The sequence below is a fragment of the Mesoplodon densirostris genome, chromosome 3 (genome assembly GCF_025265405.1).
Source record: "Mesoplodon densirostris isolate mMesDen1 chromosome 3, mMesDen1 primary haplotype, whole genome shotgun sequence".
NCBI lineage: Eukaryota > Metazoa > Chordata > Mammalia > Artiodactyla > Ziphiidae > Mesoplodon > Mesoplodon densirostris.
The window spans coordinates 157,055,351-157,077,840 of NC_082663.1; the positions used below are offsets into that span (position 1 = coordinate 157,055,351).

At 42.3% G+C, this 22,490-nt stretch overlaps 1 pseudogene; it reads right to left on the reverse strand.

Moving 5' to 3' along the window:
- Nucleotides 1-493: 493 nt before the first annotated feature.
- On the reverse strand, nt 494-22,096 carry LOC132486991 (zinc finger protein 354A-like; annotated as a pseudogene).
- Nucleotides 22,097-22,490: the final 394 nt, after the last annotated feature.

Sequence of the window (22,490 nt, forward strand, 5' to 3'; positions counted from 1 at the left end):
ATACTTGAGTTTCCATAAAGGTGTCATGGTATTACTCACCTCTACCTCTCCTATTTGGAATGCTTATCTCATCCTCTGGAGAGTTCTTATTATTCTTTCAAAACCTGGCTCAGGCATCATTGCCTCTGGAAAGCTTTCTCTGATGTCACCAGGTTTCCTTGGTTACATTCAATCTCTCCTTCATCATGTCCACATCTCTACAACTTTCTTGCCCTGAAACATATTGTCACAACCTATCTATCTGCCTGTTAAAACAACCACACTTACATATAGTGACATAATAATTTGCTTTACTCATCTGATAGTCCTCCATCCCCTTTCCTATATTCATGGCTTCTTGAAGGCCTGTGACTTTTTTCTTAAAATTCCCAGTGTGCAGCATAGTACATGTCCCAGAGCTGGGACTCAAACAACCAACCAACCAAACTACTGAGTTGCTTATAAATTACTCTTTTTGTTTTCTTAAAATTGTTTGACACTAGAGAACATCAAGTAGGAAAAACATACTCTTTATTTCATGAAGTGATTGATGTACCTTTCAGTATTTTGGCACATATGCTAGACTCATTAAACTACTTTTGACAGCCCCTTCTGCTATGAATTTAGAATATATGTTATTAAATATATATGTATAATATATATTAAATATAATTTAATAGCTTTAAACTTGAAAATTGCTTATTTTCCATTTAATATACTTAAGATGACAGCTCACAGTATATAGCATGTATAATTTCATAATAAATGACTTAAGAGCAAAAAAATAATTCTGAGAACAGAATTAAAAATTGTGTAGAAAATTTCCAATTCACAGCAATTACTAGAAGAAAAAAGGAAGAGAACAGACTTTTATTTCTACTTTTAAATGAAATCCAGGCACAAAGTTTGACATCAAGTCAGGAAAAGGACAAACCCCAGAAAGTCAGAGGCAGTTTACAATTCATTTTTAACTTTCATTTGGTCCTTTTCTCTAAAAATGTGTAATTTCTTTGACCACATCTTTTATATACTATTACAATGTCAGTTATTTTTTAAAAAGTATTAAGTTTACAGTTTAACAGGAAATCCAGTGCACACTTCCCCTCATCACCCAGATGTTTACAACAATTACATATGATATGCAGCATGCGATGCTGTAGAGAAAACAATTACTTTACAAATGCCCAAAGCCAATGTCTCCAGTCCGGAATTCTTCATTTTAGGTTATTATAAAGTGTCTGATAGGACTGAACAATTTTCACTTTTCTCATTATCTATTACATAGGTTTATCCTTGGAATTTATTATTTGATGACTAAATCGTAGAATGGCTTTTCATACCCATTACATTTATTACATCACTTTCATGTATTCTGATGAGCTTTGGTTTCAGAATGTCACACATGCAAACCTACTTTCTAGGGGTTCTCTTCAATATGAATTTTATTATGATTAGTAAGAGATGACCTGTGATTGAAAAGTTTCCCACATGTATTACATTCATAGGGTTTCTCTCCAGTATGAATTCTCTGATGGGCAATACGTGATGAGCTTTGTCTAAAAGTTTTCCCACATGTATTACATTTGAAGGGTTTCTCTCCTGTATGAATCCTTCGATGTTGAATAAGAGCTGATCTTTGGCCAAAAGATATCCCACATTCTTCACATCGATATGGTTTCTCTCCTGTGTGAATTCTCTGATAATTACTAAGGGATGAGTTACACCTGGATGTTTTCCCACACTCATTACATTTATAGGGTCTTTCTCCAGTATGCATTCTCTGATGTTGAATGAGAGCTGAACTTTGTCTGAAGGCTTTCCCACAAACTTTACATTTACATGCTTTCTCTCCAGTATGAATTCTTTCATGAATAATAAGTGTTGAGTGGGAACTTAAGGCTTTACCACATTCATTACAATTATAAAACTTCTCACCAGTATGAATTAGTCGGTGTCTATTAAGTTGTGAAATAGAAGTGAAACCTTTTCCACATTCATTACATCTATAAGGCTTTTCTCCAGTGTGAATTCTTTCATGTTGAATAAGAGATGCACTCTGACTGAAGGCTCTCCCACATTCACTACATTTAAAAGGTTTCTCTCCTGTGTGTATCCTCTGATGATAACGAAGGGATGAACTAGACTTAAAGGTATTGCCACATTCATTACATAAATAGCACTTCTTTCTGGAATTCATTCTCTGACATCCAGGAAGGGATGTGTTGCAACTAGATGCCTTCCTACCTGGATTATATTTATAGAGGTTTTCTCCAGCATGGATTTTTTGATGTATAAAAAGGCCTGACCTTCTGCTGAAGGATTTACCACATTCTTTACATCTATAGGATTTCTCCAGAGTGTGTGTTCTTAGGTGTTTATAAAGGGGTGTACTGAGAGTGAAGGCTTTCCCACATTCTTTACATATATAGGGTTTCTCTCCAGTATGAGTTATTTGATGTTGAATAAGAGCTGAACTTTCGTTAAAGGCTTTCGAACAGTCTTTACATTTAAACAATTTCTCTCCACTATGGTTTATCTCATGTTTATGAAGGGATGAAGTATTAATGAAGGTTTTCTCACACATACTACATTTATAACATTTCCCGGCTGTGTTGATTTTTTGTTGATTAAATAAATTGGAATTCTGTTTGAAGCTGTTTCCTTGTATTTCACATTTTGGTGGGGTTTGTTCTCTGGGAACCATCTGTTGCCTAACAAGGACTGACTTTGGGCTGAAGTTTTGGCCAAATTCAGTATTTTTATGTTTTCTTTCTACAGTGAGGATTTTTTTGTGAGCGGCTGAAACTATCTGAACACTTTTTTTTTTCTGCTGCTTTTTCTCTAATCTGTCTTCATATGTGCAGGGGTTTTCTAATTTGAAGTCCAGGGTCCATTCCTTTTGGATCTTTTCATTATCAGCTCCTGAAATGAAGAACCTTGTGTTTGAGTTGACTTTGTGGTTTTATAACTGTTCTTCCATCCTGGAAGGGAAAGAAAAAACTGAAGATGTTCCATGTGATACAGCATTTGGCTACTGAGACTAAATGTATAGACTGAATATTGATGGTATTTAAATAAGGTCTTGGTATATGGCCAAAAACAGTAAGAAGAAAAACTTAGGAGATTTAAGCAGTACAGAGAAACAATCAACAGGAGTTGAGAACAACAGGGTGGAGAAAAGATTAAACAAACCCATTTAAAGAGGGTGAGTGTAAGAGTGATCAGAAGAATTGGCTAATGGAAAATGGAGAAGAGGGATTCAAAGGGGAGCCGTGAATTGGAAAAGGCAGCCTGGGATCAGAGTCCAAAGCCTATGATAGAATCCTAAATTATCTTCATGACATTTTTCTTCTTTGTGTAATCATTCCTAATCTGGAAAGTCTTCATCCCTTTTCCCTCATGCCAAATTCCTTTGTATCCTTCAGATTCAGTTCAAAAGTTAACTCTGAGTCCCTTCTTGACTGTGAGTTTCCACAGAGCATTCCTGTTATTATAGGCACTCACCACAGTGTTAAAAATATATATCTATATATTCTATATATGTAATTATATTTATCTATATCTAAATATTCTCACTTTCCTTTTCTACCCTAATGTTCTCTGCAAGCAGATTAGCATGCCCTATTCACCTACAGATCCTCCTAATGGCATCTGAATTATACACAAAATGTTTGTTTTGTTAACCTTCCTTAATAACTTATATATACCTAATTTGAACAATGTCAAATAATCTCAATTATTTATATATTAATTTCATACACACACACACACACACACACACACACACACACACACACACAGGATTCAAGACTTGCATGAGAAGTTGCCTTCCAGGACAGTACATTATACAAGCAGTGGGAGGGTTTCAGAGCCAGTTCAAACAGGAAGTAATTACTGAATTAATCTACAGAGGTGCCAACAGGTAGGCATGAAGCCAAAAGTTGCAAGATAAGAAAGCAGCCTTGCTCATTTATCAAGCAGGAGATGCTATGCAAGCAGCATAGAAAAGAGTCAAAGATCAATAAGACAGGAATAAACATAAAATGGTAAAAAGGGCTAACATGATAAGGTGGTAAAAAACAGAATTAAATTCAATAAATTTTAAAGTTGGGTAAGGACACAATTCATTGAATATTAAATTCTAGTGGGGAATAGGTATACATATATTTTGGCATTTTCTCCTGGGCTAGAGTAACCATTTAAAGGGCTCCTTTGCAACTCACTGTATTTTGAGATTCCTATCTGACATTCACTTTCTCACCTGTTTACAGATTCTCTCTGCTTGGTGAACATAATATATTCTGCTTTTCTCTTTTCTTCTACCAGTGTTAACTTCTCAGTTTCCTTCATGGGTAACTTTCTATTTCCACTTTAAAACTGCTTTCCCTAGGGTTTGGGATTTTTCCCCCATTCTACACACCCTCTCTGACTAATTTTAAATGCACCCATCTTTACTAGTTTTTTAAGGCACTGATATTTGCCAAGCCGAGCAAGTGAGAATAACACTCATTTTAAAATACATATATAGATAAGTATCAATAAATCACTCATTAAATTAGGAACCACATCTTCTGGAAGAGACCATAATGTGCATTTTGTGTAATAGCTCTTTTTCACTTAGCCAATCACAAAACCTATCTGCTCTCTAATCTTTACTATTGGTTGTAACAAAAAGAGGAGTTTTTTTTATTTTCTGTTCAACACCTTTCAATTTCCTTATCCATCTAAGTCTGCTTAAGTGATCCAAATTTCAATAACATTATTTGGGCACAAGTGTGGGAGGCAGTGGTAAAAATGGAGTACTTTCCCTGTGAACATCAGTCATTGGTTCTAGGTTACTACACGAGCTGGGAAGAAATTAGCAAGATTCCAAAATTTTGGATTGTACTTTATAAGGCAAAGTTAGAGACCCTGCCTTAGGTCTGTATGTAAAGACTGCAGTTTTACAACCAACAACTTTACTAGAGCCCTGAGCACTGGGCTCGGGTACCTAAATGGTACTCTGTTTCTCATGCTTTACTGTTCCACCATAGACTCCTAACTAGTCTCCCCACCTCAAATCTTGCTGTCAATTCAGTCTCCACACTGTAGCCACAGCAATCTTTCTAAAATCCACATCTTACCATGTTGCAAACTTCTGTAAGATCCTCCAACTTATCTTCAATGATTTGTATATAAGTAAGGTCCAGAGTACTTAACATGGTCAACAAGGTGTTTCATGATCTGACTTTCATTCACCTCGGTACTCATCACCCTCCCCTGGTTTTTTGCCATGTATACTGAACTACATGCAGTTTCTGGAGCACATGTTTTTTTTTCTTATTTTGTTATATTTGCATATGCTGGAGACATCCTTTCTATTCACAAATATTTATTAACTGCCTACTATGGACCAGGAAATGATCCACAACTGTTGAGCCTGTGCACCTGGAGCCCGTGCTCCGCAACAAGGGAAGCCATCACAATGAGAAGTCCGCACACCGCAGCAAAGAACCCCCGCTTGCTGCAACTAGAGAAAGCCCGTGCGCAGCAATCAAGACCCAACGCAGCCAAAAAAGAAAAAAAAGCTGAAGAACTGAAAAAATCACTTAGGCATTGTAATACTAGAGGGCAAGAAAAGGAAGAAAAGCAGAAGAGTATGGTGGTCCAGAAGCCAAAGGAAGAAAGTACTCCAGTGAGGAGGCAATGATCAACTTTGTTAAACAATTGAAGAATTAAAAACTTAACCCTGATTGGGCCAAGATGGAGACTGTCTGGGATTTAATAACTGCTTTTCATGGACTAGTAAGGAAGAAAGCCCTACTGGAGTGCACAGAAGAAACAATGGGAGGTGAGAACATGGAGACATCAAGTATAGAAATGCTTTTGAAAAGTTCTGTTTAAAGGAGAATAGAGAAACAGGACATGGGGAGTTTTTATTTTTTAATGGAAGTAATTATAGCTACAAGGGTCCATACCAATACTGGGAAACTCACCTCAACTCTACTTCAAGTGCCAATGCCTTAGTCCAGAATGGGACTAATAACTTAAAACAGTCATGTTTCCCAATGAAGGGGACATGAGTCCTGGATTATGGACATCCTAACTGTTCTTTACGGTCTGCTTAAAGTTTTCTGTAGGTCTAAGATATGTCTCCTGAAGTGCAATTCAACTTTTGCTCTCTCCCAGAATCAAGCCTGGGCCTGAGCTAACTCATGAACAAGGTTATGACTTAGGTCAGAAGTTTAGAGAACAGGTGATTTTGCCAATGACCACCACCCTGACTAGTTCCTGTCATTAGGTCTAGTTTCTCCTCCCTTGGTGCTTATGAAACTCTGTGAGTCTCTCTTCAACCTTCTCTCCCTAGATGATTTCATCCACTCCCACACCTCCTATCTGAATGACTATCCTGACCCTCAAAACACTTTACAGAGGTATTTCCAGCTGCCTGCTAGACTCTTCATTTGAGTATTTTTCTTCAAATTCAGCTTGTCCAAATCCGAATCCAGTGCATTCCTTTCAAACTCTTTTTGTGTTTCCAAGTTCTGAATTAGATCATAACTTCTTCAGCTCCTTTGCCATGAATTCTTAGTTTCATCTCAGAAGCTTCTCTCCCCTGCATTCCAAGTCTAGTCAGTCATCAAATTCCCTTGAATCTCTTCACTAAGATGTCTCTAACAACCATCATTAATACATCCAAGTTCAGGATCTCCTTACTCAATAGTGACTATTGCTATTGACCTTCAATTTGATCCTCTGACCTGTTTCTCACCTTTCTAGTATTACTTCCCACTGAACTTAACCTTCTTACTATATAGAACACCTCTTATTATTTCAAAAAGCACTGACTGCTCCTTATTTAAGTCATTCATCAAATACTTAAAAAGCACCTACAACATGTCAGGCTGTATCTTGGGCCTGTGATCCACAAGACATTCCAGATCTGGTAATGAAAAGAAACAGTTAACTTCTTTAAGGAGCTCCCAGTTTGGCATTAGAGACAAAAAAGGAGAAGTGTGGTAATTTATACAACAAAAACACAAGACAGAAATGGATGAAAATGTGAGCTTACAACAACATCCAAACTACCCTCAGACAGTAGCAAGTACAAGCTGGGAAGGCGTACTAGTGGTGGCCAGAATTTGGGGGAAGAAATGTCTAAAGTGGGATTTTAAAGGATTAGCCATAGATTAGATGGAGGGATAGTGTGAGGGCTAAAGGCAGCATCAAAATCTTTGAACCCAAGCCAACTTTCCAGACCTATATCCTTCCCACCTTATCCTACAGGTGGTCAGATTCAAAATTATTCCTATAAAAATGTCACATGCATTTGCAGTCTCATAAGGTTTTCTAGAGTCAGAGAATTGAGGGAGCTATATGCTGAGAATTACACACAACACCACGATGGGGGCAGAACTACACATCTGTAAATGTATTCCAGAATGCCTGTGTTGGTGAAAAAGAGAAATGCTGTTTTAGAAATTCTGTTGTTGGTAATTCTGATTTTTAAAGCTTTTTATTATGGAAGATGTTCAGCATGTACAAAAGTAGAGTGAATTGTACAATGAATTGCCAAGCCAGCATCAACAATCACTAATGCTGTTTCATCTATTACCTTATTATGGGTTGAATTGCATCACCCAAAAAACATATGTTGAAGTCCTAATTTCCAATAACTCAGAATATAACCTTATTTGGTAAGGTTAAGTAACTTTGCAGATTCAATCAAGTTGAGATGAGGTGATTAGGGTAGGTTCTAATATGACTGGTGTCTTTATAAAAGGGAAATTTGGACACAGGCAAGCACAGAAAGACCATGTCAACATACCCCAGGGGAACACCAAGTGACAAGAGAAGCAGAGACTGGAGTGATGCAGCTGCAAGCCAAGGAACAAGGACCACTGGCCACATCCAGAAGGTAGGGAGAGGCAAGGAAGGATTCTACCTGGAGTTTCAGAGGGAGAATCGCCCCACAAAACTGTGAGACAATAAATTTCTGTTGTTTAAAGCCACACAGTTTGTGGCACTTAGTTGGAGCAGGCTGAGAAAATTAATAGAACTCCCTCACGTCTCTTTCCTTAGCATATGCTAAAGTACGCTAATTCTGTATTATATCATTTCATCAATAATACTTCAAAACACATTTCTCAAAGATAAGAGCTCTATTTGTAAACATAACCACATATTTTTATTATAACCACCAAAATCAACATTATTGTTTGAAGTTATTTTTGCCTGTAAGGTATTAATTACATGTTTTTCACCCAATTCCAATGTGGTGGTGGGGGGGGCGGTTTCCACATCAATAATAAGCAATTCTTGGATACCAACTGGGTGTCCTCAATTCAGCTCAACCCTGACATTATCTACCTGGAGATAGCATCATATCCCACAGGATAAGGGTTCAGTCCTACAAGACTGCCCCCTGCCTCCCTCAGACACCAGTTACAAACCCAGGTTATCATCTGTACTTCTGACCAACTGGCTATAAATCAGAGGTTCCCACGACCCCCTTCTTACGTTTGGTTAATTTGCTCCAGTGGCTCATGGAACTCAGAGAAACATTCTGCTTACTAGATCACCAGTTAATTATAAGAGGATATAACTTGGGAACAGCCAGATGGAAGAGATGCACAGGTCAATGTATGGGGAAAGGGAATGGATTTTCTAAGCCCTCTCTAAGTACACCACACTCCCCAGATCTCCACATATTCACCAACCCAGAAGCTTTCTGAATCTGTCCTTTTGGGTTTTTATGGAGGCGCCATTATACAGGCATGATTGATTAAATCACTGGCCACTGGCAACTAATTCAACCTCCAGTCCCCCTCCCCTCCCCGGAGGTCAACTTTCAAACCTCTAATCACATGATTGGTTATGGCAACCAGGCTCCATCTTAAGATAGGGTCCAAAAGAAACCTCATTAACATAACAAAGACACCTTTGTGGCTCTCATCACCTAGGAATTCCCAGGGTTTTAGGAGCTCTGTACCAAATATATATTACTTATTATAAACCATAATATTTATATAAATCACTAAGAACCTTTATTCAAGCTGCTGTGATTTAAAAGCATTTGAGATAATTTTTCTCTGTGACTAAGCCAACAACCTGAAACACAATTAGGGTCATTTGTTTCATTTTGCTTTCAATATTTATGGAACACTTTTTCATTTTTGTTTAATCTTGTTTTTTAATTTATATATATATATTTTTTGCGGTACTTGGGCCTCTCACTGTTTTGGCCTCTCCCGCTGTGGAGCACAGGCTCTGGACACACAGGCTCAGTGGCCATGGCTCACGGCCCAGTCGTTCTGTGGCATGTGGTTATCTTCCCGGACTGGGGCACGAACCCCTGCATTGGCAGGCGGACTCTCAACCACTGCGCCACCAGGGAAGCCCTATAAAACATTTTTATGGTTCCAAAGTCAACATTATAAAAACAAGGTACCTTAAAAAAATTCTACATTCTATCCTTGTTCTCTCAATCCTTTTTCTTTTTCTTCCTTCACCTTATAGGTAACCATTTTTATAGATCTGCTTTTATCCTTTTTTGGGGGGCTTCTCTATTTTTTTTTAATATAAGCAAATATACACTTTGTCTTTTTTGGTATCTCCTCCTTCCTTTGATAAAACTCCTATTCTCACTGTTCTGTTCTGCACTTTCCCCTACTTAGTAATATTATCACCCCACAGTGGAATTTACAGAATTCTTCCTCATTCTTATTTACAGTGAGAATTCCACCATGAGAATGTCCCTCAGCTTATTCAACCAGATTCCTTTGATGGACAGTTGGATTAACTCTAACTGTAATACACCAGGACATCATATGGGTACACGATAAAGGTACAGCTTTAAACCCATATCCATATTGCTAATTAGAAACCACAGCATTTATAAAATTCTAGCCCAAACTGGACCCAATGGGCTAACATTATCCAAAGCCACATACAACCAAAATCACCTCTTCTGCCAGCCAAGAAGAGAGCCAGCTGAAGGCCGTAGAACTACTCCTTAGAATGAGGAAGCTCTTTATGTACTGACATGGAAAGAGTTTCAATATATATCAAGAGAAAGGGGCAGAATAATGTGTGCTGTATAATATAATTTGAGTGGACGGAGAAAAACACGAAATATTTGTTTATATTTGCATAGAAGAGCTCTCCAGCTACTGCCTCCTTGTCACATCTCACCTTGTCGTATCCCACACATATTCATCTCCTCCTGCTCACTCACCCCTCATTGGCTCCATTCTGGCTTCTGTCCTTACCACTACTCTAAGGCAACCATGACCTTCATGTGACAAAGGCAAGATGCTCTCTTCAGTCCCCACCTAACTTACCTCTCAGCAGCATCTGATAGTGACCCCTCATTTTCCTTCAGATGCTCACTACCTAAGCTACAGTGACCCTGAACTTGCCTCCAAATTCTTCTCATGTTCCACCAGCTTCAACCTCCTTTGTGTGCTCATTTTCCTCTACCTGATCTTTAATCCTTGGAGTTCCGTAGGTTTGAGTGCTAGGCCCCTGATTCTTTTCACTCTGTACCCTTTCCACAGGCCAGCTTCATCTATAAACATACTCTAGGCAAGACTTCTCTACTCTCCATACCTAATTATACAAAACCCAGCTCAAAACAGCAACTTGAGTGTCTCAAAGACAGCTCAACTGAATTTATGATTATTTCCTCCCCCCAACCTGTACAACCTTTTTGTCTCTGTAATTGGCACCAGTTCTGAATCAAAACTTTAAAAGGCATCCTTCACACCTCTCCCTCCGCTAATCAATTACCAAGACTTGTTTATTCTGCCATCTAAATATGTCTCAAGTTCATCTACTTTTCCCTACCTCTACTGATACCATCCTTTATGAGACTTGACTTCAATGACACTAGACTCCCGAGTTTCCTTCTATAGTACACCTTACCCTTGTTTTCCCTATGGGTTCATTTCTCTCTGCCTAGCCATGAAATGCCAGAGTTCCTCAAGATTGAGTCCTAGGCTCTTTCTTGCTCTTGCTGTACTCTGAATCCACTCCACAGGGTAACTCAAACTCAACCACTGTTTCAATTATCTTTAGTGACAGGGTCTCCCAAATTTACATTTAATGCCCAGGGTATATTATAAGGGGTGGAACTCCAAATCAAACAGGCTATTTGACATCTCCACTTGAATAACTGGGTCAACCAAAGACAATTTAAGTCATCCAAAACCATATGTATACCATCCCCCAAATCGGATCTCCTAGCACCACTATCTCAGTGAATGATATCACTGTCCATCCCAGAACAAACCACAAACCAAGCATGCATCCTTGACAACTCCATCTCCTCTATCTTCCATATCTAAACCATCTCCAAGTCCTGTTGCTTTTATCTGCCAAATATCTCTGCAACTGGTTCCCTTTTTTCTGTCTCCATCATGACTACCTAACCAAGTCATTCATACATTCACTAACTGGAAGCTGACTCTGACCAGACACTAGTTTAGGTACTGGGGACATGGGAACAAATGAAACAGACAACCCAGCATGAGGGAATTTACAATCCAGAGGAAGAGCTGATAATAAATAAATATGTACTATTTTGCAGTAATAAGTACTCTGAGAGAAAATGAAGCATGGTGAGGGGATAAAGAATGTGGAGGACAAAGGACCTGTGTCCTGTGGAGGACAAAGAACAAAGGATGAGCTGTGTCTAACTGACAAAGTGCCATCTGAGCAGAAACCTGTATAGTGTGAGGAAGTGAGTCAAGTGGGCTCCTGGCCATCAGGAAGAATGGTCCAGGAGAGGAAAAAGCAAGTGCAGAGGCCCTGAGGTGGGAGCCTGCTTGGCCTTCCTGATGAACTACAAGGAGGCCAGGGTGATTATAGAGTTCTCCAATGAAGGGCAGAGAGGAAGGAGGTGAAGGCGAAGAGGTAGCTGGGGCCAGACCACAAAGGCCTCTGAGGGCCACGCTGGGGGCTTTGGATTGTGTTCTATGTGATAGAAGCCACTAGAGGTTTTGAGCATGCGAGTGAGATGACCTGATCTATCTTTTAAATAGACCATTCTGGCAGCTACAAGGACAGTAGATGTTGGTGGCAGGAGAGGACCGCAGGGGATGAGAACAAGACTAAATCAAACATAGTAAACAGGGCTACAGAGCATTTGGGCTCAACTTTCACCTTGTAAGAAATTCACTCCTTAAAATCACTGCATGTTATTTCATTAGGCTGCCGCTATAACCCCTACAGCACCTTTCTGCAAATTAGAAAAAGACCCCTACTCTCTGTGCAGATGAAGCCCCAGCAAGTCTCAGTGAGTCGAAGGCAGTCCACAAGCAACCCCTTAGCTGACCACCCTTCCAGGTTCAGTCTGCCCTGAATTGTTGCATAAATATAACAAAGGAAGAGAAAAAGACAAAGGATGAAAAACACCTTTCCATTGGAGGTAACTGTTTACCTAGATCATCCCTGGATTTTAAATTTTTTGAATAAAAGAATATTTTCATGTTAGGTGTAAATCAAACTCATGAGACGTTCAAGTTGATTTAATCACATTATTCTTATTTTATATATAGATAACTTATATACATAATATGCCAGAATAGTGATTAGACTTTGGACTCATTTCTTAAGTAACAGATTCAGATGAGACGTGTACACTTTGAGCCATTTCCTCCCATCTCTCAACATGAAACATACAGATCCAGGGATGACAGTTTGTTTTCCCTTTTTGTCTTGTTTTTCCTATTTGTGAGGAGTCTTGAAGTGAAAATTATATTTTAAAAACACACTTGGAGGCAATTAGAGGTTCTAGGAGTCCTACCCTGGAAGCATAAGCTCTTCTGTCACCGGTTGTTCAAAGGGTTGGTTTTTGGTTTTGGTCTAGAGTTAATGATCAAGGTACTTCCAAGAACATCCAGGTCCCTCACCTAAGCTCACAGGGAAGTGAGCTCCCCTTGGAAGGGAAACTGTTCCAAGGGCACTTTAGTCCAGGCAAATGGGAGACTCGCCAGGGGTGCAGGAGAGACACAACCACACGCCAGCACACCCAGGACGCCCCATCTCACTGTCTCCTTTGACCAAAGAGAGGAGGTTCATCCCATCAAGAGAAATGCACACACTGCTTGGCTCTGATGGCCTTACTTCCTCCAGACACCCACTCAGAGTTTTCCTTTGGGGACAGTTTCCCAAACCTGAGAAGGACTTGACATCACCACTAGGTGTCTTCAGGGTCTCTCTGGACAGCTTTCGACTCCAGTCATACTTTCTATTCAGTTTAATCCAACTAACACTTCACTCAGGAAGGGGGACTCCTCATGGATCAGAGGCTCCCGAGGCGAATGGAAAGGGAACAATTCTTCTGTCTCTTCCTTTGATCTTCCATGCCATACTCAGTCCACACCTGACGCCCCTCCTAAACTCTCCACTGGTTTCCTGCTGCCTGCGTTCTCTGTTTACTTTGTGGTGGTCTCTAGCAGTTCCCACAAAATTAGAATATTTCTCCCAAGTGACAGTTAAAAGATATAAGGAGAGATAAGTGTGGTTCCCACCTCAAAAGATCTCACATTATATGGGGAAGAATGAGCTCTACTAAAGGTGTGGGCGCTTTAGGGATCGAGACAGCCTGTCCCACAGCCCTTCTGCTGGGCCCGCATTGTGAGGGGTCATCACTGACTCATCTGGACCTGACAGCAACCTCAGACAAGTCCTACTACGTCTATGGCAGGTGGCTCCACATTGGTTGCAGGCTGATCCTTGCAGAATATAAACCTGGGCCCGTGGCCAGGGTACTTCAACTCCTCAGAGGCTGTGCCTGGCTCTCAGGTCCCGGCCCCCTCTCCCTGCTCCCGTCTCCACACACCGGCTTCCTTTGTCTGGACTCTCGGACATGCTCTTCCTGTGCCTGAACGCTTCTCACAATGTGGGATCCGGCCCTTCCTCGGGAAGCCTTGCCCACAGCACCCCTCCTGTTCCACGTTCTCACAGCACCTGCGGCTCTTCCCCCGAGGTCCTCACCGGAGGCTGTCATTCCACAGCCCTGTGTGCGATTAGCCTCCACCTCCACTGAGCTCCGCCAGGGCAGGACCTGCATCCTTCTGTCCAAGGTTGCACTGCTGTTTATCACGGGACAGGAAAGCAGTGAGCGAGGCTTAGAACCTGGCTCCCCCAGAGCCCTGGCCTCCCCAAGTCAACAGCTCTCAGTCCTCAACTTCCATGACAGCCGAATCTGCCCGTTTTCTCATCTGGTGACTTCTTCTCAGGCTCAGCCACAGATTCTTCCTTCTTAACCCACCTCATAAAACTGAGGTTTCCTGGGACTCTGTCCTCTCCTCCGTTCCCTCATCTGCTCAGCTCAAGGCTTCAAATGCCACCTTTGCACTGATGGCTCCCTGACCTCCCTGTTGAGTTCTGACCCTCTTTACCTTCTACAGCTGTCCACTGGTGACCTCTACCCATATTTCACGAACATTTCAAATGAAACCCATCCCACACCGAACCTGTCCTATACCCTTAATAAAGGGACCTCTCCTCTTTCCTGAACTCACTGCACATGCCTTCCTCCAGGTAATGTCTTGCCTACATTATGGAATAATCTCCAGAAGGTTCCCACCTCTAGTTTTTCCTCACTTCAAATCTAGGACCAACAGTGTTTCCAAAGTAACCATTCTTATTTAATTGAAACTGTGTAATAAGGACTCATGAATATATTCTCTGTGAAAATTTTAATAACATTGCATGTAACTAAAGTCCCCTTTCATCAATGCCCATTCTCAGTCCCAATCCAAATGTAACTAGTTACCAGCTTAGGTGTCCCCCGACCTTTCTCTTGGCACTTACATGCACATAATGCATATAGACAAACACCCACGTAATTTTCTTTACACATAAATGGCGATATGTCATAATAATGCACCGTAACTTGCTTTAGTCCTTCACGTAGCTTGGAGCTCTGCCCACACCAGTGCTGCTGCTTTCTGACTGTGGTGCTGTGTGCCAGTGTAGGGACCCACCTCAGCTTCTTTAGCCTTTACTGAAGGACGTTTAAAGTATCTCAGACTCAGACTATTTTTTCTAAAATATCAACAACCATACAACTCTTCTGCTTGAAACTCTTGAATTATTTCCAGTCATCCATGGACAGTTCCCATCCCTAAGAACTGTACCAAAGCACTTCATAGTGTGGCCCCCACCTGGCTCTCTAAGCTCATTTCCTTCCTCATCTCTTTCTTTTCCCATATACCCTGAGCTTCAGTCTGAATGAATTATCTGCAGTTCCTTAAATGCACTCAGTTTGCTGAATGAATGCATGACAATGTAGCCCTCCTCTGAAACAACAGGAAATCACAAGAGAAAAGATCCTGAGAGATTCACTTGTGCAGTAATTATCAGAGAAGAAGAGGAAGCTTGTGACTAGGGGCCTTAGCATCCCTTCTCCAAAACTTCTTCAGGACTGAGAACCTGCAGAAAATTCCCCGACCAACATCTCCGAGTTGCACATGCACTCACTTACCAGACTGCTGCCTGCAGAGATTCCGCACCCACTCACCTAGAGAGGAGCCTCCAGGGCTTTCTCTCTCTACCTTCCAGGGATCTTCTCCTTGCTGCAACAGGGAGATCACCTCGGGTTTGGAAAATGGGGAGTCCTGCTCATAGACCAAAAAGAAGAAAAAAAAGAAAAAGAAAAAAAAGACTTGATTTTGCCTTGACACAAAGAGGTATCTGAGATCTGAGCGGAAAACTCAAAGGATGATACAGAGAACTTCTGTGGGATGCTCCAGTTGTGCCCCCACAATGTGAGGGGTGTGTTAGGGTAAAAGCAAGGGGCAATGTAACATTTAGTTGTATGTTAGTGAAGTATGATAAACATGCAGACTTGATTAACAGGGTGCTAATAGCTTTCTATACAAGAGGGAATATGTATATACTGTTAAATGTATGTTAAATGTACAGATTAAATTAATATTTGTAACAGGTATCTGTGGAAAGGATTATGTACCAAGTAGCTTGTTTAAAATGAGAAAACACTATCTGACTCCCTTTGAAAGATGGCAGCAGTCAGCAAACTATGGGTCATAGGCCAAATCTAGGCCACTGTCTGTTTATGCATGGCCCTTGAGCAAAGAATGGTTGAAAAAAAAAGAAAAGGAATACGTTACAGAGACTATATGTGGCCCACAAAGCTGAAAATCTTTACTCCCTGGCCTTTTACAGAAAAAGTTTGCTGACCCCTGTAAAAGAGAATTGAAAAAAGCCAGTGTTGGGTCAAAGAAAAAGGTTGAGGGATGCTCTCTGTTAAGAGATGAGCAAACACATCATAGTTCAATCATAGTGGGAAAATGTTGCCTGCAGTGAGGGAATTTCTAATGTGCAGCTCTGTAGACTGTCCCATCCATGGGGCAATTCCATACCTGCAAGGGAGAAAAAGGTTTCCAGGTTTATTTATGGAGATCCAGTTTGCACAGTGCTAAGGCAAAACTCAGCTAAAGTTTTTAATGACCCAGGGCTTTTATCCAGGAAATCAGATGCTGAGGTATCCCAATTTCTGAATTCTGTATCTACAGGGGAAATTTCCTTACCCAATGAGACAAGGTTACTATAGTTCTCCAGCATCACATCTTGGTACAAGTTTCTCTGAGAAGGAGCCCGGTTTCTCCACTCATCCCACGTAAAGAACACAGCCACATCTTCAAACGTCACTGACACCTGTAGAGACAAGCATCCCAGCTCACCCAGGACCACCCATCACACAGGGTGAAAAAGGCGGCAGTGGGGAGTAGACGGGCTACCATGAAATGCTTCTATATTATTCTAGGTTCTGAAGGTTCCCGGTCATTTGTTTAATGAACAACTGACCAATGAGAAATAGATACTGAGTAGCAGGAAGTATGAACCAGGCCCTGAGTTAACTGCTACAAGAGATGGGTGGAGGTATTAAGGCCATTAGTGGGAGTGTTAATTAGAATAATCTTCCTGTTGGCAATTTGATAACATACATTAGAAGCTTTAAAATGTGCATACTCTTTAACCCTCCAATTACTATATTTGTTTGATAATGAACACTGAACAAAAATGAACATGCAAGGACATTTATCATGGTGTTAGTAACAGCAAAGAAATGGAAACAACCTCAATAATCACTGAGGGAGCTAGTTTAAATAACTGAAGGCACTCTGTGCTCCCTAAAGCTTGAGGACAGTAATAATGGAAATTAAAATAGCTATAATTTATTGAGTGCTTTTTTCAGGCTAAGTACTATTCTTAGAGCTTTATATTAACCTTTAGTGTATATCTTTATTTTATCTTCACAACAACCCTATGAAGAAGGTACTATTATTGTGTCCATTTTACACAAGAGAAAACAAAGAGAAATTTATCCAAGTCACACAGCTGGTATGAAGGAAAAACTCACTCCTCCTGCATGTCTCCGCTACTCTTAATACAACAGTACTTCATTTCTGACACCAGATGTGGGGGGGTTTTCACACACCAAGCAATTGTGGGACACCAGCTGGGTGTCCTACAATTAAACTCAATTCTGACACCTGAAGATAGTGTCAGATTCCCACAAGACTGGCCCTTTTTCAATGTCAATCACAAGTCCAGGTTGTAACCTGTGCTGCTGACTGACTGGCTATAAATTGGAGGTTTCTACAGCCCTCTCCTCAGGTTTGATTAATTTGCCAGAGTGGCTCACAGAACTCAGGAAAACATTTACTTACTAGATTACTGGCTTATTATAAAAGAAGATATAGGAACTGGCAGGTGAAAGAGCGGCACAGGGAAGGGGTGCACAGCTTCCATGCTCTCTCGGGATTCACCATTCTCTCTGACTCTCTACATGTTCACCAACCTGGAAGAACTCTGAACCCTTCTGGGTTTTTATGCAGGTTCATTACATAGGCACGATTGATTAAATCACTGACCATTGGCGACTGATTCAACTTTCATCTCCTAGGGTGGTGACAGATGGATAAGAGGGGTTATTGGGGGGCAGGACTGAAAATTCCAACACTTTAATCAAGGTTGGTTCCCCTGGCAATTCGCCCACATCCTTAGGTGGGGTACAACAGTAACCTCATTAACATAAACTCTGGTGTGGATACAAAACACACCCATTGTGCCTTCATTGCTCTGAAGTAATTTCAGGGATAAAAAGCATATATTACTAACCACTTAGGAAATCACAAGGGTTTTGGAAATTATGTGCCAGGAACAGGGACAAAGACCAAATATATATTTCGTATTATAAATCACAATATCACTGGTCAGTGGTAGAGGTAGAATTCCAATCCAAGGAACTGCCTCTCAACGCCTATCTCATAGGGTTAAGTAATAAATGATAATCCATACAATGGAGGTAAAGAGTAGTGATGGTAGCACAACACTGTGAACGTACTTAATGCCAATATACTCAAAAATGATTAAAGTGGTAAATTTAATCTTATGTATATTTTATCAAAATAAAAAGCTAAAATGATAAAATAAAAATATACATACATACATATGTACACGTGTACATAAATAAATAATAAATAAATAAAGGTACACAGACAATTATTCTGAGGGCTGCATACCAAAGGTATGACCATGATTATCTCAAGATGTTGGGGTAAGAGTGATTTTACTTTTTTATTCTCTGAGAGTTTTAACATTAACATGCAGTGCATGTATAATAAGATAATTTATTGGCACATGGCAGGGAATACAAGAAATGATCTTTGCCCTCAAAAGAATTTACAATCCAACTGGCAGACAAGAAAAACGCATGAAACAATTTGAACAAGAAAAGTGTCGCTGGACAGGACCATATACTATTTCCTCGTTCAATCCTCATTTTAGAGATGAGAAACACAAGGTCCAGGGCAGTGAAGACACCAGGTCACATACTTTATCAATGGCAGAGACAAGACGATAACTGAAGTTTTCTTTTAACCCAGCACTTGGTGGGTATATTCTCTCTCTGGTCTTAAACGTCCTGTCACTGAGTTTTACACACAAGTCCACATAGTACTGACGTATCGGCAGCAGGTGAGGTTAGGGAGAAATGTCACATAGGACTCACAAGCAGGGATGGAGAAGATTCTGGGTAAGAGAGCAGCCTGGCTCTGTTGGAATGGAATGGGAAGGGCTTAGAAAAAAATAGCCCAAATATGCAGAAGCAGGTCCTAGCCACAGTCTCAGAAGATCAACCACTACCACATTTCATGGGTCCAAAAGATACACAACATCACATTGCAGAGAACTCTGGTCATTTGGGGGCCAGGCCTGCCCTGTGTTCTGAAAGATGTACCAGAGGAAAGGCTGGATGATAACTAACATGAACTTAGAGGCCAGACATACCTGGGTTTGATTTCAGGTTACCTGACTTCGTTGAGCCTCAGTTTCAAGTGTAAAATGGGGGTAATAACTTCTGCTTCGCTATGAGAGTGAGAACAAAGGTGAAGCCCTCAGGATAGTCCCCAGCAACGTTAACTACTATTGTTAGATGAGGATGAGTAAAGGAAGGATACTGTAGAGTCATTTCTATCTACCGACAGTAGATAGATAGACATCATGAACTAGAATAATATCGTTTAGCTACCACAACCACCACATATTGAACATCTACTATGTGCCCGGCCCTGACAAGAACGCTTTCCATGCACTAACTCCCAGGATCCTCTCATCTACCCTTTGAGGTAGGCCCAGTTGTTGTATTCATTTTACAGGTGAAGAAACTGAGGCACAGAGAGGTAAGAAACTGAGGCACAGAGAGGTGGAGTTTTTTGCCCAAGACCCATTAACAGCAACAGAGGAGATGGGCACAAACCTGGCCATCTGGCTCAAAAGCCCCACTGAGGAATCACCGTATACACTGCCTCTCCACTACCAATATCCCATGATATCCCATACACTGCTGCTTCCTGAGGAGTCTTCTCTCTGCTCTTGGAGTCAAGAGACCTCTCCATCTACGTCCCTACCAGCATGGCTATCCTTTGTTCACACAGTGGCTCACCTGGATGGGGTCCCACCCTCATTCTCACAACATAAAGATGAAAATGGCAGGTCAACATCAGTTTTCAAGAGAGTGACAGAAGCAAGGCACATGATCCAGAAAGTTAAGATGGAGAAAAACTAAAAACTATGGACTGGGAAAAGAATGGCGAAGGTATCATGAGGATTTCTCAGGGCGGAAAGAAAAAGAAAAGCATTCTGGCCAAGGGTAGGGAGGGGGACACGACTGAGCAAAGGAGACAGGCCAGAAAGGAACTCTGCCAAGTGCGCATGTTTGTTTGTTCTGACCCCAAGTGGTATAAGACATGTGGCATCTTACCTATCAATTCAGTAATCATACAGTGAATTGAGATTAATGAATAAAAGAGTGTGTAATAGAAAAAAAAAGAGAAACACAGGCCATGGATTGGGGGGTTGGAGGCAAGCATTCCCTATGCAATCCACCATCCACCAGGGTGGACCAACTCTTCCAAGGCAGAAGGACATGGGCTCCAAATCCTGGCAAAGACTGTATTGGGGAGAAAACTTCAGTTTAAGGGTAAAATAACAAAAAAAAAAACCCATCTATCTCTAAGACCTGAGATGGCAATGAACTCACCCGAGACCTTGCTTCCCTCTGTTCAGTAGCCACGTCCTCTTTCTGGGCAGTTTCACCTTAGGATGGGAGAAGTCTCCAGAAGCCAGATCTGAGAGAAGAAAAAGGGAACCAGGAGGAAGCCCCTTCTGCTTTCCACCCCTCAGAATCAGCAGCTCTGAAACCTTTATACCACTTGAAAATGATGCCAAGTGCCCTCAGAGAAGGAAGTCAGAAGGAACGAGGGCTAGACAGGACCAGAGAGAAGGGCTGGGTCATCCTGGTCCAGGCCCAGCTCTTTCCCTGGCTCAGAGGAAAAGGTCCTAGGACTCTATCAGCAGTAGCAGCAACTCCCTGAGCCTCATCGCGTGCCAGGCACTACCTATCAATACATCATCGAGTCCCACAGCACAGTTGGCACTGTCAGCACCCCATTTTATAGATCAGGAAACTGAGGGCAGAGTGGGAGCAACTTGTCCCAGTCCACACAGCCAGGGAGGGTGGCACCAGGGTTCCAGGCACCGCGGGCTCCAGAGCACCTGCTCTAACCTCCCTGCGTGCATGTGACAACTTTTCTCCACCTCAAGCATTCCCACCCAATTCCTCCCCCTCCTGTCAAGGAAACAATTTCCAGATTTCTAGAGAAAGCTGCTTCGGAAAGGGAAAACATCAGCTCTCCTATGGCGGGGAGGGGCTGCTGTCTTGAGGAAAGGGCCCATTAAACCAAAGACCTGGGTCCAGTCCTGGCTCTGCCACTGGGGGAAACCGGCGACTCACTTCTCGCGTAAAACAAGCCTGTCACTCGGAAGTGCAGGGGTGATGGTAAGGCGAGGAAATAATTTTCTCACGTTCACTGCCAGCCCGAAACAAATTCAAATGCCGGCAGGCGCTGAGCAGGCAGCGCGCTGGGAACTGGTCGGAAAGAAGCAGGAGGGTGGCTGGGTCCAGCCAATGGGGACCAAATGCCCGACCTGTCTCGTTCAGGGGCACGTCAGTGGGACGGCTGGGGGCGGCAGGCGAACAGAGTCAGGGGTGCCCGGCTCTCGGCCCGCCGGCGCCCACAAAGACCCGGCTCGCGTCTCTTGGGCCTGTGCCCCATGCCCCGGCGACGCATGCTCCCGAAGCCCGGTCCTCCCTCCCGCATCCTGCCTACCCCCCGCCGCTCACCTCGCCCAGGCATCGGGGGTTCCGCGGGCCGCAGGCTGGAGGCTCCGGAACTGCCACGGCCAGACAGAAACTTCCGCTGGGGACTCCACGCGGTGCCGCCTCGGCGGACCTCTGGCGAGTAATTAGCTCATGCCAACGGCAAACGCCCGACGCCCTACCACCCACGTAGGTCCGGGAGGGACGGGGCAGGGACAGTCGCGAGCCCCTCTGGGAAATGTAGTCCATGCGAGAACAAAAGATTCTGGGAAATGTAGTTCTTCGAGCTTGTCTGCGAGGAGAGCCCTGGCTGAGCCTGTCACTGGTCCAGACCCCATTCTGGGTTCGTGGTCGAGCTCCTTGGGCTGCTGGCTCCTGGGTTCCTGGTTCTTCCAGGAGGAAACCGACGTTCCTACAGGGCAGTGACTTGTAGCTCTGCATGTGCGTAAATGAGAGCAAGGCAAGTAGACAACCACCAAGAACAAACCTATTTCCCCGTAAGTCTTTCAACAAGAATGTATGGAGGACTTCCCTGGTGACTAAGTGGTTGAGAATCCGCCTGCCAATGCAAGGAACACGGGTTCGAGTCCTGGTCCTAGAAGATCCCACATGCCTTGGAGCAACTAAGCCTGTGTGCCAGAACTACTGAGCCTGTGCTTTAGAGCCGGCAAGCCACAGCTACTGAGCCCATGTGCCACAACTGAAGCCTGCGCACCTAGAGCCCATGCTCCGCAAGAAAGAGAAGCCACCTCAATGAGAAGCCCACGCATCTCAACGAAGAGTAGCCCCCCTCACACCACAACAAGAGAAAGCCTGTGAGCAGCAACGAAGATGC